The sequence below is a fragment of the Cetorhinus maximus genome, chromosome 3, assembly GCF_964194155.1.
Source record: "Cetorhinus maximus chromosome 3, sCetMax3.hap1.1, whole genome shotgun sequence".
NCBI lineage: Eukaryota > Metazoa > Chordata > Chondrichthyes > Lamniformes > Cetorhinidae > Cetorhinus > Cetorhinus maximus.
In genome coordinates, this window is record NC_135881.1 from 139352465 (window position 1) to 139367805 (window position 15341).

Genomic DNA, 15341 nt, shown 5'->3' on the forward strand with positions numbered 1-15341 from the left:
CGTTCTGTGCCCTTGTCACGCTCAGTGCTTCCTCCAAGTAATGTTCAAATGGAGGAGCACTGATTCATCAGCTGATAGAGGATGATAATTGGTAACAAAGAACAAAGAAAAGTACAGCACAGGAACAGGCCCTTCGGCCCTCCAAGCCTGCGCCGATCATATTGCCTGTCAAACTAAAACACTTTGCACTTCCGGGGTCCGTATCCCTCTATTCCCATCCTATTCATGTATTTGTCAAGCTGCATCTTAAATACCACTATCGTACCTACTTCCACCACCTCCTCTGGCAGCGAATCCAGACACTCACTACCCTCTGCATAAAAAAACTTGCCCCACACATCTCCTCTAAAGTTTTCTCCTCTCACCTTAAATCTATGTACCCTAGTAATTGACTCTTCCACCCTGGGAAAAAGCTTCTGACTATCTACTCTGTCCATGCCACTCATAATTTTGTAAACTTCTATCAAGTCGCCCCTCAATCTCCGTTGCTCTAGTGAGAACAATCCGAGTTTCTCCAACCTCTCCTCATAGCTAATAACCTACAGACCAGGCAGCATCCTGGTAAATTTCCTCTGCATGCTCTCCAACGCCTCCATATCCTTCTGGTAATGTGGCAACCAGAATTGCATGCAATATTCCAAGTGTGGCCTAACCAAGGTTCTATAGAGCTGCAGCATAACTTCCCAGCTTTTATACTCAATACCCCTGCCGATGAAGGCAAGCATGTCAAATGCCATCCTGACCACCTTATTCACCTGCGTTGCCACTTTCAGTGACCTGTGGACCTGTACACCCAGATCCCTCTGCCTGTCGATGCACTTAAGGGTTATGCCATTTACTGTATAATTCCTACCTGTATTAGACCTTCCAAAATGCATTACCTTGCATTTGTCCGGATTAAACTCCATCTGCCATTTCTCCACCCAAGTCTCCAACCGATCTATATCCCGTTGTATCCTTTGACAATCCTCTTCACTATCTGCAACTCCTCCAACCTTAGTGTCATCTGCAAACTTACTAATTAGTCCAGTTACATTTTCCTCCAAATCATTTACGTATACTACAAACAGCAAAGGTCCCAGCACTGATCGCTGCGGAACACCACTAGTCACAGCTCTCCATTCAGAAAAGCACCCTTCCACTGCTACCCTCTGTCTTCTATGACCAAGCCAATTCTGTATCCATCTTGCCAGCTCACCTCTGATCCCGTGCAACTTTACCTTCTGTACCAGTCTTCCATGAGGGACCTTGCCAAAGGCCTGACTGAAATCCATGTAGATAACATCCACTACCTTTCCATCATCGATCATCTTTGTCATTTCCTCGAAAAACTCGATCAAGTTAGTGAGACATGACCTCCCCTTCACAAAACCATGCTGCCTCTCACTAATACGCCCATTTGCTTCCAAATGGTAGTAAATGCTGTCACGAAGAATCTTCTCCAATAATTTCCCTACCGCTGACGTAAGGCTCACCGGCCTGTAATTTCCTGGATTATCCCTGCTACCCTTCTTAAACAATGGAACAACATTGGCCATTCTCCAGTCCTCTGGGACCTCACCCATAGCCAGTGAGGATACAAAGATTTCTGTCAAGGCCCCAGCAATCTCCTCCCTTGCATCCCTCAGTACTCTGGGATAGATCCCATCTGGTCCTGGGGACTTATCCACCTTAATATTCTTCAAGATGCCTAACACCTCTTTTTTGATCTCAACATGATCCAAGCTATCTACACACTCTTCCCTAGACAAATCGACCACTAAGTCCTTCTCTTAGGTGAATACTGATGAGAAGTACTCATTTAGAATCTCTCCCATTTCTTCTGGCTCTACACACAGATTCCCACCTCTATCCCTGAGTTGGCCTACCCTTTCCCTGGCTACCCTCTTGCTTTTTATATATGTATAAAAGGCCTTGGGATTTTCCTTAATCCTGGTTGCCAATGACTTTTCAGCCCTCCTGACTCCTTGCTTAAGTTTCTTCCTACTTTCTTTATATTCTCCACGGGCTTCATCTGTTCCCAGCCTTCTAGCCCTTAGGAATGCTTCCCTTTTCTTTTTGACTAATCTCACAATATCCTTCATTATCCAAGGCTCCTGAAACTTGTCATGCTTATCCTTCATCCTAGCAGGAACATGCCGGTCCTGAATTCATACCAACTGATGTTTGAAAGTCCCCCACATGTCAGTTGTTGATTTGCCCTCAAACATCTGCCTCCAGTCTAGATTCCTCAGTTCCTGCCTAATATTGTTATAATTAGCCTTCCCCCAATTAAGCACCTTAACCCGAGGACTCCTGTTATCCTTATCCACCAGTACCTTGAAACTTACTGAATTATGGTCACTTTTCCCGAAATGCTTCCCTACTGAAACTTCGACCACCTGGATGGGTTCATTCCCTAATACCAGGTCCAGTATTGCCCCTTCCCTAGTTGGACTATCTACATACTGTCTCAGGAAGCCCTCCTGGATGCACCTTACAAATTCTGCACCGTCCAAACCCCTAGCACTAAGTGATTCATAATCAATATAGGGAAAGTTAAAATCACCCACCACAACAACCCTATTGCTTTTACATTTTTCCAAAATCTGCCTACATAACTGTTCCTCAATCTCCCGCTGGCAATTGGGAAGCCTATAGTAAACCCTCAACATTGTGACTGCACCCTACCCATTCCGGAGCTCTACCCATATTGTCTCGCTGCATGAGCCCTCCGAGGCGTCCTCCTGTCATACAGCTGTGATATTCTCCTTAACCAGCAGTGCAACTCCCCCACCTCTTCTACATCCCTCTCTATCCTGCCTGAAACATCTAAACCCTGGAACGTTTATCTGCCAATCCTGTCCATCCTTCAACCAAGTCTCGGTAATAGCAATAACATCATAGTCCCAAGTACTAATCCAAGCTCTAAGCTCATCTGCCTTGCCTGTTATACTTCTCGCATTGAAACAAATGCATTTCAGACCCCCAGTCCCACTGTGTTCAGTAATTTCTCCCTGCCTGCTCTTCCTCTTAGTCCTACTGGCCTTATTCACTGGTTCCCAGTCATTTATTTCACCTGCTGACCTACTGCTCTGGTTCCCACCCCCCTGCCATACTAGTTTAAACCCTCCCGAGTGACACTAGCAAACCTCACAGCCAGGATATTGGTGCCCCTCCAGTTTAGATGCAACCCGCCCTTCTTGTACAGGTCCCACCTGCCCCGGAAGAGATCCCACTGATTCAGATATCGGAAACCCTCCCTCCTACACCATCTGTTTAGCCATGTGTTTAGCTGCACTATCTTCCTATTTCTAGCCTCACTGGCATGTGGCATAGGGAGTAATCCTGAGATTACAACCCTAGAGGTCTTGCTTTTTAACTTTCTGCCTAATTCCCTGAACTCCCGCTGCAGGACCTTGTCACTCTTCCTGCCTATGTCGTTAGTACCAATGTGTACCACGACCTCTGGCTGTTCTCCCTCCCCCTTCAGAATGTCCCGTACCCGATCAGAGACATCCTGGACCCTGGCACCAGAGAGGCAACATACCATCCTGGTGTCTCTTTTACGACCACAGAAGTGCCTATCTGAGCCCCTGACTATAGAGTCCCCTGCGACAATTGCTCTTCTGTGCTTTGACACCCCCTGCTGAACAACAGAGCCAGCCATGGTGCCACTGCTCTGGCTACTGCTGTTGTTTTCCCCTGACCTGCAGGAGGTTTCTTTGCCCTTGTTGGACCTGATGCCATGAGACTTGCTGGGGTCCAAAGCTGATGTTGAGGACTCCCAGGGCAACTCCCTGCCAACTGTATACCACTGTGTTGCCACTTCTGTTGGATCTGTCCTGCCAATGGGACAGGACATACCCAGGGATGCTGATGGTGGTGTCTGGGACATTGTCTGTAAGGTATGATTCCGTGAGGATGATTGTCAGGCTGTTGCTTGACTAGTCTGTGAGTCAGCTCTCCCAATTTTGGCACAAGGCCCCACATGTTAGTAAAGACGACTTTGCAGGGTTGACAGGGCTGGGTGTACCATTGTCGCTTCAGGTGCCTAGGTCAATGCAGGTGGCTTCATTCCTTTTTGACTTTGTAGCAGTTTGACACAACTGAGTGGCTTGCTAGGCCATTTCAGAAGGCATTTAAGGCTAGGATTTTCTGCTCGCGCTGTTGCAGAACCCGCTGTGGGAACGCAGCAGACCAGCCGAGAGCCTATTGACTCCGGTCGGACCAGCCAATCCTGACAGCGGGCGGGACCAGGAAAGCCCCACACTAAGAGTCTGGGTTTCACATATAGGCCAGACAAGTTAAGGATGGCAGATTTTCTTCCCTAAAGGGGCATTAATAACCAATGGGTTTTTAAAACAATCAACGATAGTTTCATGGTCACCATCATTGAGAATAATTTTTAATTGGTTTATTAACTGAATTTAAATGCCACCAGCTGCTGTGGCAGGATTTGAACCCATGTCCACCAGAGCATCAGGCAACTAGTCCAGTGACATTACCACTAGGCCACCACCTGCCCCTAATTGACTGCTTTGATAGTGGTTTGTGGCAGGGGATTCTATATACTACCCACCCTGGATCTGAAAACATTTTTCCTAACCTACCCTTAATTCTTTGTGTCATTATCTTAAACTGGTTCCCCCTTGTTATCTAGTCAATGAAAACAATTGATCACTAATGTAGCAAAGCAATCACAAATGAACCATGTGATTAATGAATGCCAATTGCCCTCTACTGAATGTGAACATTCAGAGGGCAGGCTTTATACCCAAGGGAGCAAGAATGGGAAAGAGATGATTTCATTTTTGCAATTCATTTTCACGCCTCTCCTCCTGAGAGCGCTGACTTTTTGGTAGCAAATGGATTCGATTGAAGGAAGCCCTTGGGTCTCTCATCTAAGTGACCATTTATCTGTGGCTCTCGGTAATCACCTGGAATTGGATTCTGTGCTGTCAGTGTAAGTGCGATGGAACAGAATCTCCCACCTGCAACATCCTAGGGTCAGAGCCTCTGTTCTAATTCTGGGGATGTTACTAGTTGCACATTGCAGACATCCTCCATAGCTGCAGCACCGGCCTTGAGCAGATCAGATCTGATCTGACCTTCCACGGTGGAGTGGAGTCCTCACTCATGAGGCTGATAATCTTTTTTTTGACTTTCTTCCTTGGAAGGCCTGAAAAAGATTCAAGCTGTTGAGGCCTAGCAAGGGCCTAAAGGGAGGAATTTTCCTGGGAATACTCCCCATCACCATTGTTCTTGGCTTCCTTTTTTGACCTGCTTGTTGCCCCCCACCCCCAATCAGAATTTAAGGCCCAGGTCAAATTGGGTGGAATGCTGGTGCAACTGGGATGTGACCCATATCCTATTCCTGTGGGTGTATCAGGATTTTATGCCAATTTTAGGACAATTGAGTTTTGAATGATCATGGGACAAATCACAGCTGATGTTGATCCTGTCCACATTATCTTTCACCACCCAGGTCCTCTCACCTGTTCCAATTCATTTTTCTCTGCACCCTTAAATCTCCCTGAAGGTGCACTTTCAAGCTTACAACTGCCTATCCTAAACTTCTCGAATTTTCTGCAATATATCTGTCACTGTTGATTTCGTCGACCACTCCATTACCTCCATATTTGATGCCAGTGTCTCCTGAAAACCTTCATTGTCTCCCAGCTTGGTCATTCTCCCAGGTATGGTCCCAATCTTTGTTCTCAAGTACAAATGGCACGGACTTTAGCTATCCACTGCTTGATTTGGCTGCATGATATCAAACTATTTTAGACCTCACTCACCTTTTCCAAAACTGTCCACCAGTTTTGAAACAATTAGAATTACCTACGGCTTCTACTTGATACCATTGGTCATCTCCCTAAACCCTTCCCTGCTGTCCCACTCACCCTCGCTTCTAACATCAAACACAAGGAGCTCTAGGATTTCTTAGTCATCCATTAAGCTGCCTCAGGCACCATGATAGGTTCATCCCGTGAAAATGGCTTGGGATTTTGATGAATTATCCATGAGGATATGAATGTACAGAATAGAATATTGTAACATGGTGGATTAACTCTGTATCTAAAATTTGAAACATTATTTCTTTGGACTTGAAATGCTTCTGTAGTCACCTTTATGAAATAAAGATTCAAAAGTAGGGTAATATTTTATTAAAATGCTGTACAGAGTTACACTTTTTGAAATAAATGAAGGGTTGTTGGAAATGCAAAGAAGATTAACTAATATCTAAAAAAAAATAGAAAATGTTCGAAATACTTGGTATGCCAACTATGGAGGGAAAAACTGTATTAATGTTTCAAGTCAGAACTGATCGAAGCTTGTCGACCTGAGATGTTTTCTCTGTTTCACTATCCACAGATGCTGCCTGACTTGCTGAGCATTTCCACCATTTTCTGTTTTTAGTTCAGATTTCCAATACTTTGGTATTTGAAAGAGAAAGATAGGTTAATGTTTTGAGGCAGCATTCATCCGACATAATTCACGACCCATGTCCATTGACATTTGTAATATCTGAAGATAATATTGGGCACATGCTGCAAATTAACATAATAGAATTAGAGCAGTTAATTGATTGACTTGTTTGTTCCTCAAATCTAGAAAATGAAGGCTATCTTTATTTTGCTGCACACAGGATACTTTTCCAGCCAGTAAAGCTCCCTCCTTTGCCAATGCTATTCTTGCCCTCTTCTTTCATTTTTTACAAGGATATGGCTCCTAGGCTAGCATCTCCCTAGGAAATCTTTCACTGCATACCTCTCTCCTTGGTCATCCAGTGCCATCTTTTGCCTTTTCTCCCCTAATATCCTGTCTTCCACTGTTCAAGTATAGGATAAAGGGTTAACAGATGAGATATGCTAATACATGATGTAGATAATGATGTATCACTGACATTAGTCAGTCATATGTTAGACTCTTGAGACGGAGGTTGGAATCATGCCTAGGAGCAACATGTCTTCTCTGTAACCTGTTTAGATGTCATACTAATTAACAAGTGCTAAGCAGATACCAGAGAATTTCTACAGTCTGTCTAAGAACCAAGCCCCATGCCTAGAGTCCAAGGCGGAAGGGGACATCTCAGAACATGGTGTCCCTGCACTTGTCCCACCTATTTGACTGCCTCAAGGGCCCACAGAGAGGCCAGCAGTGGAAGTTATGGAAACACCATTTTCTCCGGTACCGAGCAGCATTAAGCCTTCAAGAGAAGGAGCAAAAGCTCCAAGCCTGTTCCTTTCTTTATGCAGTAGGTCCAGTAGCAGACGACGTTCTCCTAAGGCAGGGTGTGCAGGAGTCCACTGTGGACTTTGACTCCATTCTTCAAGCCTTTGACACCTATTTTAGCCTGAAGCAAAATTTATTAATTGAACGAGGACATTTAAATCAGCATTCGCAATGACCTGGGAAATCAATTGAATTATTTTTAATTGACCTATATCGCCGAGCTAGTTCTTGCAGATATGGGGAGCTGAAGGATGAACTAATCCAGGGCCGCATAGTTGTGGGTGTCCAGGATGAAAAACTATCTGACTTTCTGCAGACCAAAGATGAAATGACTTTGGACCAAGTGGTTCATAATGCGAGGCAGTCCAAGCTTGGAGCATTTGATCGGGCTATAATCTGTGGTGACTCCGAGGCTTCACATGATTCCATGGATTAGGTAAGCCCACAGGCAGTGGCCCTGTGCATAAAAAAGCCAGCCAAATCAAGCGAAAGGGTAAAAAAACTCCACACTGGCAGCCATTTTGAGATGCTTGTGTCGTGGGCACGAAAAGCCAGCATAGACGTCAAGACTGCCCTGCAGGGGATGAGGAATGCTTCCAGTGTGGCAAAACTGGACATTTCAAGCATTTCTGCAAATCCAACAATTTTAATTGAAGCAGAAGACCAGAAAGTATTTATGAAACACATTCTTTTCAAGAAATGGAAAGTCAAGAAAAGGACAAAATTACAGAGTCCCTAGGGGTAGTAGATCGTCTTAATCAAGAGTACTGGTCAATTACAGTTCAAGTTCAAGGCTTCAATACTATTACTGGAGCCACTGTTAACATATTAGCAGGTGACCTCGACTAGCTTCAGCCAATGACTATTCATTCATCAGACAACAAATTACTATATCCAGTCAGCAAAGACCTTAAAAATCAAAGGCAGGATTATTGCTGCTCTTAGATCCAAAGGACGACAGATCGTTGATTCTCTCTACGTTCTTTTGCGCCCACAACACAAGCATCTCAAAATGGCTGTCAGTGTGGAGTGCTTTTACAATCAACGTACATCCTTATTGAGTGGTGATGTTGGCATACTTCCAGCAATCTTAGAAAAACCAGATGATGCTCATCATTTGAACGACTTACTGTCCTTCATGCAACAGTCTTAAACCTTTTATTTCGAAGCAATGGAAATTCAGCTTTCAGAAGCGGAGGAAGTATATACACTCAGCAGAAGGTTCCTTTTTCACAGAGGCACCATCCAGTAGACCCAGGGCTATGAATCTCTCAGTACTTCATGAAGTAAGGTTAGAGGTGATGGATAAAGAAGGCACTGAAGCAGACAGTGACCATCCCCACGATGACCTGCTGGACCTGAATTGACTCTTCCTAGAAAGTGAAGAGGAAGAATCCCTTGCAGTGCCGAGTAATCTCTTCGAGATTGAGATCTGAGAGAATGATTTGTCTTTCCCATTGATAGATGTACCTTATGAAACACATAATATAGGTAGGTGGTGGTGTAGTGGTATTGTCACTGGACTAATAATCTAGGGTAATGCTCTGGGGTCCCAGCTTCAAATCCCATCATGGCAGATGGTGGAATTTGAATTCAATAAATATCTGGAATTAAAAGTCGAATGATGACCATGGGCTGAATTTTGGGTGGATGCCCGCCTGCCTGACCCGATCGGGAATAAAATCTCAGACGAGTGTCCCAATGTCGTCAAGCACACTCGCGAGCTTTCGGTCGGCAGGCATGTGTGAGAGTTGGCAGCGCGCCCACTGACAATCAAGAGGCCTATTAAGACCTTTAAGCAATGAATTAACTTGCATTTTCGCTGCCTGTTCAACCGTTTGGTTGGCGGGCGAATAGGCCAGGCAGCCTTTGCATCTTTTATGAAAGCTCATCCACGGGCGGGGTGTGGTTTCCAATGGTAAATAAAAAAATAGAAAAGAATTTTCAACTTCATTTTAAACACGTCCCCCTTCATGTGACTGAGTCACATGTGGGGATATGTTTATATCGTCTATTAAACCTTTCTTTTTGTTTCTCCAATTCTTCAGCTCCCTGAGGCAGCTATGTGCCCTCGGGGAGTTTTCAGTGCACGCTCCCGCGTGCATGAGCAGTCTTGCGCGCTCGCCCCCACTCCGAGAGTGCTGAGCGTTTCAGCAGGCCTTTCACAATTGGCCAGCCAGCATGAATTCAGGGTCGGGGGCTGATCGCTGGGGGAGGACCTTTTCCCAGCTGCTCCCGGACCCGCCCGGCACGCCTACCCGACGGCCTCAAAATTCAGCCCCATGAAACCATTGTCGATTGTTGTAAAAACCCATCTGGTTCACTAATACCATTTAGGAAAGGAAATCTGCCATCCCTTACTTGGTCTGGCCTACATGTGAATCCATACCCACAGCAATGTGGTTGACTCTGAAATGTTCTAGCAAGCCACTCAGTTGTATCAAACCACTACAAAAAATTGGATAAGGAATGAAACTGGATGGACCACCCGGCATTGACCTAGGCACCAGAAATGGTGACAGTAAACTCAGCCCTGTCAACCCTTCAAAGTCCTCCTCATTAACCTCTGGGGGCTAGTGCCAAAATCGGGAGAGCTGTCTCACAGACTAATCAAGCAGCAGCCTGACATAGTCATCCTCACGGAATCATACCTTACAGATAATGGGTAGGATTTTTCGGTCAGCGGGCGGGCACGATCAGCAGTGCTGGGATCAGTCGGGGCACAGATCGCCTCCCGCAAATGGCCCCCGACCGCGATTTCACGCTTGCTGGCCAGTTAACAGCCAGCCAGCATGAAGCGCACGCAGAAATGCTCAGGAGAGCAGGAGGGGGGGCAAGCGCTGACCTCAGCGCGGGTGTGGGCGAGTGCTGAATGAAAGTTTCCTGAAGGTAGAGAGCTGCCTCAAGGAGCTGAAGACTTGAAAACAATGAAATAAAGTTTGTAAAATCAGGAAAAATATGTCCAAGCATCACAATAAGTCATCTGAACATATACATGATAAAAATGTTGTCCATATTTATTTATTTATTTTTATTTGATAACGGAAACATCATCCTGCCCTTGGATGAAGTTTCATGAAAAATGTAAAGTCCGCCTGGCCAATTTGCCTGTCCACCAACTGTAAGGTTGGACAGACCATGAAAATTTGGAGACAATTACAACTTTGATAACCTTAATAGACCTCTTAATTGTTGGCGGGCACGCTTCGGACTTTTGCACGCGCCTGCCGACTGGGGGTGGGGGACTTTAATGTCCATCACCAAGATTGGCTCGGTAACACCAGTTACTGACCAAGCTGGCTGAATCCTAAAGGAGATAGCTGCCAGACTGGATCTGTGGCAGGTGGTGAGGGAACCAACAAGAGGGAAAAACATACTTGGCCTCAGCCTCACCAACCTGCCTGCCATAGACGCATCTGTCCATGACAGTATCGATAGGAGTGACCACCGCACAGTCCTTGTGGAGACGATCTCCTGTCTTCAAATTGAGTACACCGTCCATCATGTTGTGTGGCACTACCACCGTGCTAAATGGGATACATTTCGAATAGATCTAGCAACTCAAGACTGGGCAACCATGAGGTGTTGTGGGCCATCAGCCGCAGCAGAATTGTACCTAACCCGATCTGTAATCTCATGGCCCGGCATTTTGCCCACTCTGCCATTACCACCACGCCAGGGGATCAATCCTGGTTCAATGAAGGGTGCAGGAGGGCATGCCAGGAGCAGCACCAGGCATACTTAAAAATGAGCTGCCAACCTGGTGAAGCTACAACACGGGAGTACTTGCGGCCAAACAGCAGAAGCAGCATGTGATAGACAGGACTAAGCGATCCCATGACCAACAGATCAGATTTAAGCTCTGCAGTCCTGCCATATCCAGTCGTGAATGGTGGTGGACAATTAAACAACTCACTGGAGAAAGAGACTCCACAAATATCCCCATCCTCAATTATAGAGGAGCCCAGCACATCAATGCAAAAGATAAAGCTGAAGCATTTGGAACAATCTTCAGCCAGAAGTGCCGAGTGGTTCATCGATCTTGGCCTCCTCCGGAGGTACCCAGTATCATAGATGCCAGTCTTCAGCCAATTTGATTCACTCCGCGTGATATCATTAAATGGCTGAAGGCACTGGATACTGCAAAGGCTATGGGCCCTGACAATATTCCGGTAATAATACTGAAGACTTGTACTCCAGAACTTGCCGTGCCCCTAGCCAAGCTGTTCCAGTACAGCTACAAAACTGGCATCTGCCGGCAATGTAGAAAATTGCCCAGGTATGTCCTGTACACAAAAGGTAGGACAAATCCAACCCAGCCAATTACCATTGCATTCCTGATATTAGTCGAGTAAACCATCCCATCAGCTCTCGATCATCAGTAAAGTGATGGAAGGGGTCATCAACAGTGCTATCAAGTGGCACTTGATTAGCAATAACCTGCTCACTCATGCTCAGTTGGGTTCAGCCAGGGTCGCTCAGCTCCTGACCTCATCACAGCCTTGGTTCAAACATGGACAAAAGAGCTGAACTTCCGAGGTGAGGTGAGAGTGACTGCCCTTGACATCAATGCAGCATTTGACTGAGTGTGGCATCAAGGAGCCCTAGCAAAACTGGAGTGAATGGGTATCAGGGGGAAAACTCTTCACTGGTTGAAGTCATACCTAGCACAAAGAAAGATACGAACGTACGTACATGCAACCATACGAATTAGGAGCAGGAGTAGGCCACTCGGTCCCTCGAGCCTGCTCCGCCATTCAATAAGATCATGGCTGATCTGAATATAACCTCCACCCCACATTCCTGCCTACCTTTGATAAGCTTTCACACCCTTGTTAATCAAGAATCTATCTAGCTCTGCCTTAAAAATATTAAAAGACTCTACTTCCACTGTCTTTTGAGGAAGAGAGTTCCAAAGACTCACAACCCTCTGAGAGAAAAAAATTCTCCTCATCTGTCTTAATGAGCGACCCCTTATTTTTAAACAGTGACCCCTAGTTCCAGATTCTCCCACAAGAGGAAACATCATCTCCACATCCACCCTGTCGAGACCCCTCAGAACCTTAAATGTTTCAATTAAGTCGCCTCTTACTCTTCTAAATTCCACTGGATATAAGCCTAACCTGTCCAGCCTTTCCTCATAAGACAACCTGCCCATTCCTGGTATTAGTCTAGTAAACCTTCTCTGAACTGCTTCTAACACATTTACATCTTTCTTTAAATAAGGAGACCAGTACTGTGCACAGTACTCCAGATGTACCCTGTACAACTGAAGCATAACCTCCCTACTTTTGCAATTAATTCCCCTCGCAATAAATGATAACATTTTATTGGCTTTCCAAATTAGCTGTTGTACCTGCATACTAACCTTTTGTGATTCATGCACTAGTACACCCAGATCCCTTTGAGTCTCAGAGCTCTACAATCTCTCACCATTTAGACAATAAGCCTCCTTTTTATTCTTCATGCCAAAATGAACTATTTCACATTTTCCTATGTTATACTCCATTTGCCAGATCTTTGCCACTCACTTAAGATATCTATGTCACTTTGTGGCGTCCTTACATCCTCTTCACAATTTACTTTCTTACCTATCTTTGGTTGCGTTTGCAGCAAGTCAATCATCCCTGTTCCAGGATATCACTGCAGGAATTCCTCAGGGTAATGTCCTAGGCCCAACTTTCTTCAGCTGCTTCATCAATGACCTTCCATCCATCATAAGGTCAGAAGTGAGGATGTTCGCTGATGATTGCACAATGTTCAGCACCATTCGCGAACCCTCAGATACTGAAGCAATCCATGTCCAAATGCAGCAAGACCTGAACAATGTTCATGCTTGGGCTGACAAGTATAAAGTAGCATTCGCACTACACGAGTGCCAAGCAATGGCCAACTCCAACAAGAGAGAATCCAACCATTGCCCCTTGACATTCAATGGGATTACCATCACTGAATCCCCTACAATCAACATCATGGGGGTCACCATTGACCAGAAACTGAACTGGACTAACTATATAAATACTGTGGCTACAAGGTCAGATCAGAGGCTAGGAATCCTGGGGCGAGTAACTCACCTCCTGACTCCTAAAGCCTGTCCATCATCTACAAGGCACAAGTCAGGAGTGTGTTAGAATACTTTCCACTTGCCTGGATGAGTGCAGCTCTAGCAACATTCAAGAAGCTTGACACCATTCAGGACAAAGCAGTTTGCTTGATTGGCACCACATTCACAAATATTCACTCCCTCCACCACTGATGCACAGAAGCAGCAGTGTGTACCATCTACAAGATGCACTGCAGGCACTCACAAGGCTCCTTAGACAGCACCTACCAAACCCATGACCACTACCATCTAGAAGGACAAGGGCAGCAGACACATGGGAACACCACCACCACCTGGAAGCTCCCCTCCAAGTAACACACCATCCTGAGTTGGAAATATATTGCTGTTCCTTCACGGTCGTTGGGTCAAAATCCTGGAACTCCCTCCCTAATGGCACTGTGGGTATACTTACACCACATGGACTGCAGTGGTTCAAGAAGGAAGCTCACCCCCACCTTCTCAAGGGCAATTAGGGATTGGCAATAAATGCTGGCCTAACCAGCGATGCCCACATCCCACGAATGAATAAAAAATAAGAAAAAAAGTCTGTTGTCTTTTTAGAAGACTCAGTTCTGCTTTTTGCAGCTGAGCAGCATTCAGATCTTAGTTCCACTGAATCTACCTGTTGTAGGGTGGCTGAGTTGTACTATTAGTGAAAGAGTTGATCTGCAGACACTTCTTGGGTGGAAACATTAAGTTTACTTATAATGTACTCAGCAGCGGCTACACATGTGCTTTCTCCTCTAATTCCGTCTCTACACTAACTCCGGAGCTAGCCCACGCTACTCTCCTATTGGTTACTACAGATCATGTGATCTTCCTTAACATGTATTATCCTTAAAGCTACATTATACACTAAATAAAATCATAATTATTACATTCCTCCCCCTTTAACTTGGCTATACATATTATATTTACAAGTACATATTTTTCAATACAACATAATATTTACACTGGGTAAGGAATTTAAAAGTTCAGTCTTTCAGGTGGTTTCCTGGTATGTATGGAACGTCGCAGCTTCACAGCTTCAGGTTCTTTGTCAGGAACCTCCTTTTCTGGAGTTGCCTGAACATCAGGTGCTTCGGTGGGCACTTGCAGTTCTGTATCCTCAAGTCTTACAGGAACATCAGACATGTCAGGGCCTGGGTTGAGTATCCTCAACAAGAAATGCAGATCAGGCCTTGGTCACTGGTGGAACCGTATCTTGATGATTTGTCTCTCTCTCTTCCTTAAATGGTCCACTTGTTTACTGATGATCTGGCCTTCCACCTCCAGGTTGTAAGATAGAAGTCCAGTCACCGCACTTATTTCATCCGGTAACCACTTTGGTCCTTCCCCGAAGTGTTTCACGTATACCGCCTCTCCCACGGTAAATTTCCTCTCGCGACTACGCCAATCGTGTCTAGTTTTCTAGCTTCCCTGACTCCTTTCCACCTTCCCCCCTAAATTCGGCATTATTAAGCTCAATCTTATCCTGAGACAACGTTTCAACAACAACTCTGCAGGTGTGACATCTGTTGTTGTGTGAGGGGTAGTCCTGTAATGAAAAAGAAAGCGCGCTAACTTGGTTGCCAAGGAATCACCAGTTAGCTTTCTCATGCCTGTCTTGAACGTTTGAACCACCCTTTCAGCCAGTCCGTTTGAGGAAGGGTGGCACGGAGCAGTTTTCACGTGAGTGATACTGTTGAGGTTGATGAACTGTTGAACTCAGCACTCGTAACTGCTATGCCGTTATTGGAAACGACTACTTCTGGTAATCCGTGAATGGCATAACTCTGACGTAGTTTCTTAATTGTAGCGCCCGACATTGGTGACTCCACCTCATATACGTCCAACCGTTTTGAATGGCATCGACAATGAGAAGAAACATTATTCCCAGGAAAGTTCCAACACATAATCAATGTGTAACCGCACCCAGGGTCTACCCACTCCCATGGGTGTAATGGGACTGTCACTGGTAACTTTTGCAGTTTCTGACATTGCACACAGCGCTTTACTAAATTCTCTATTTTGCCATCCA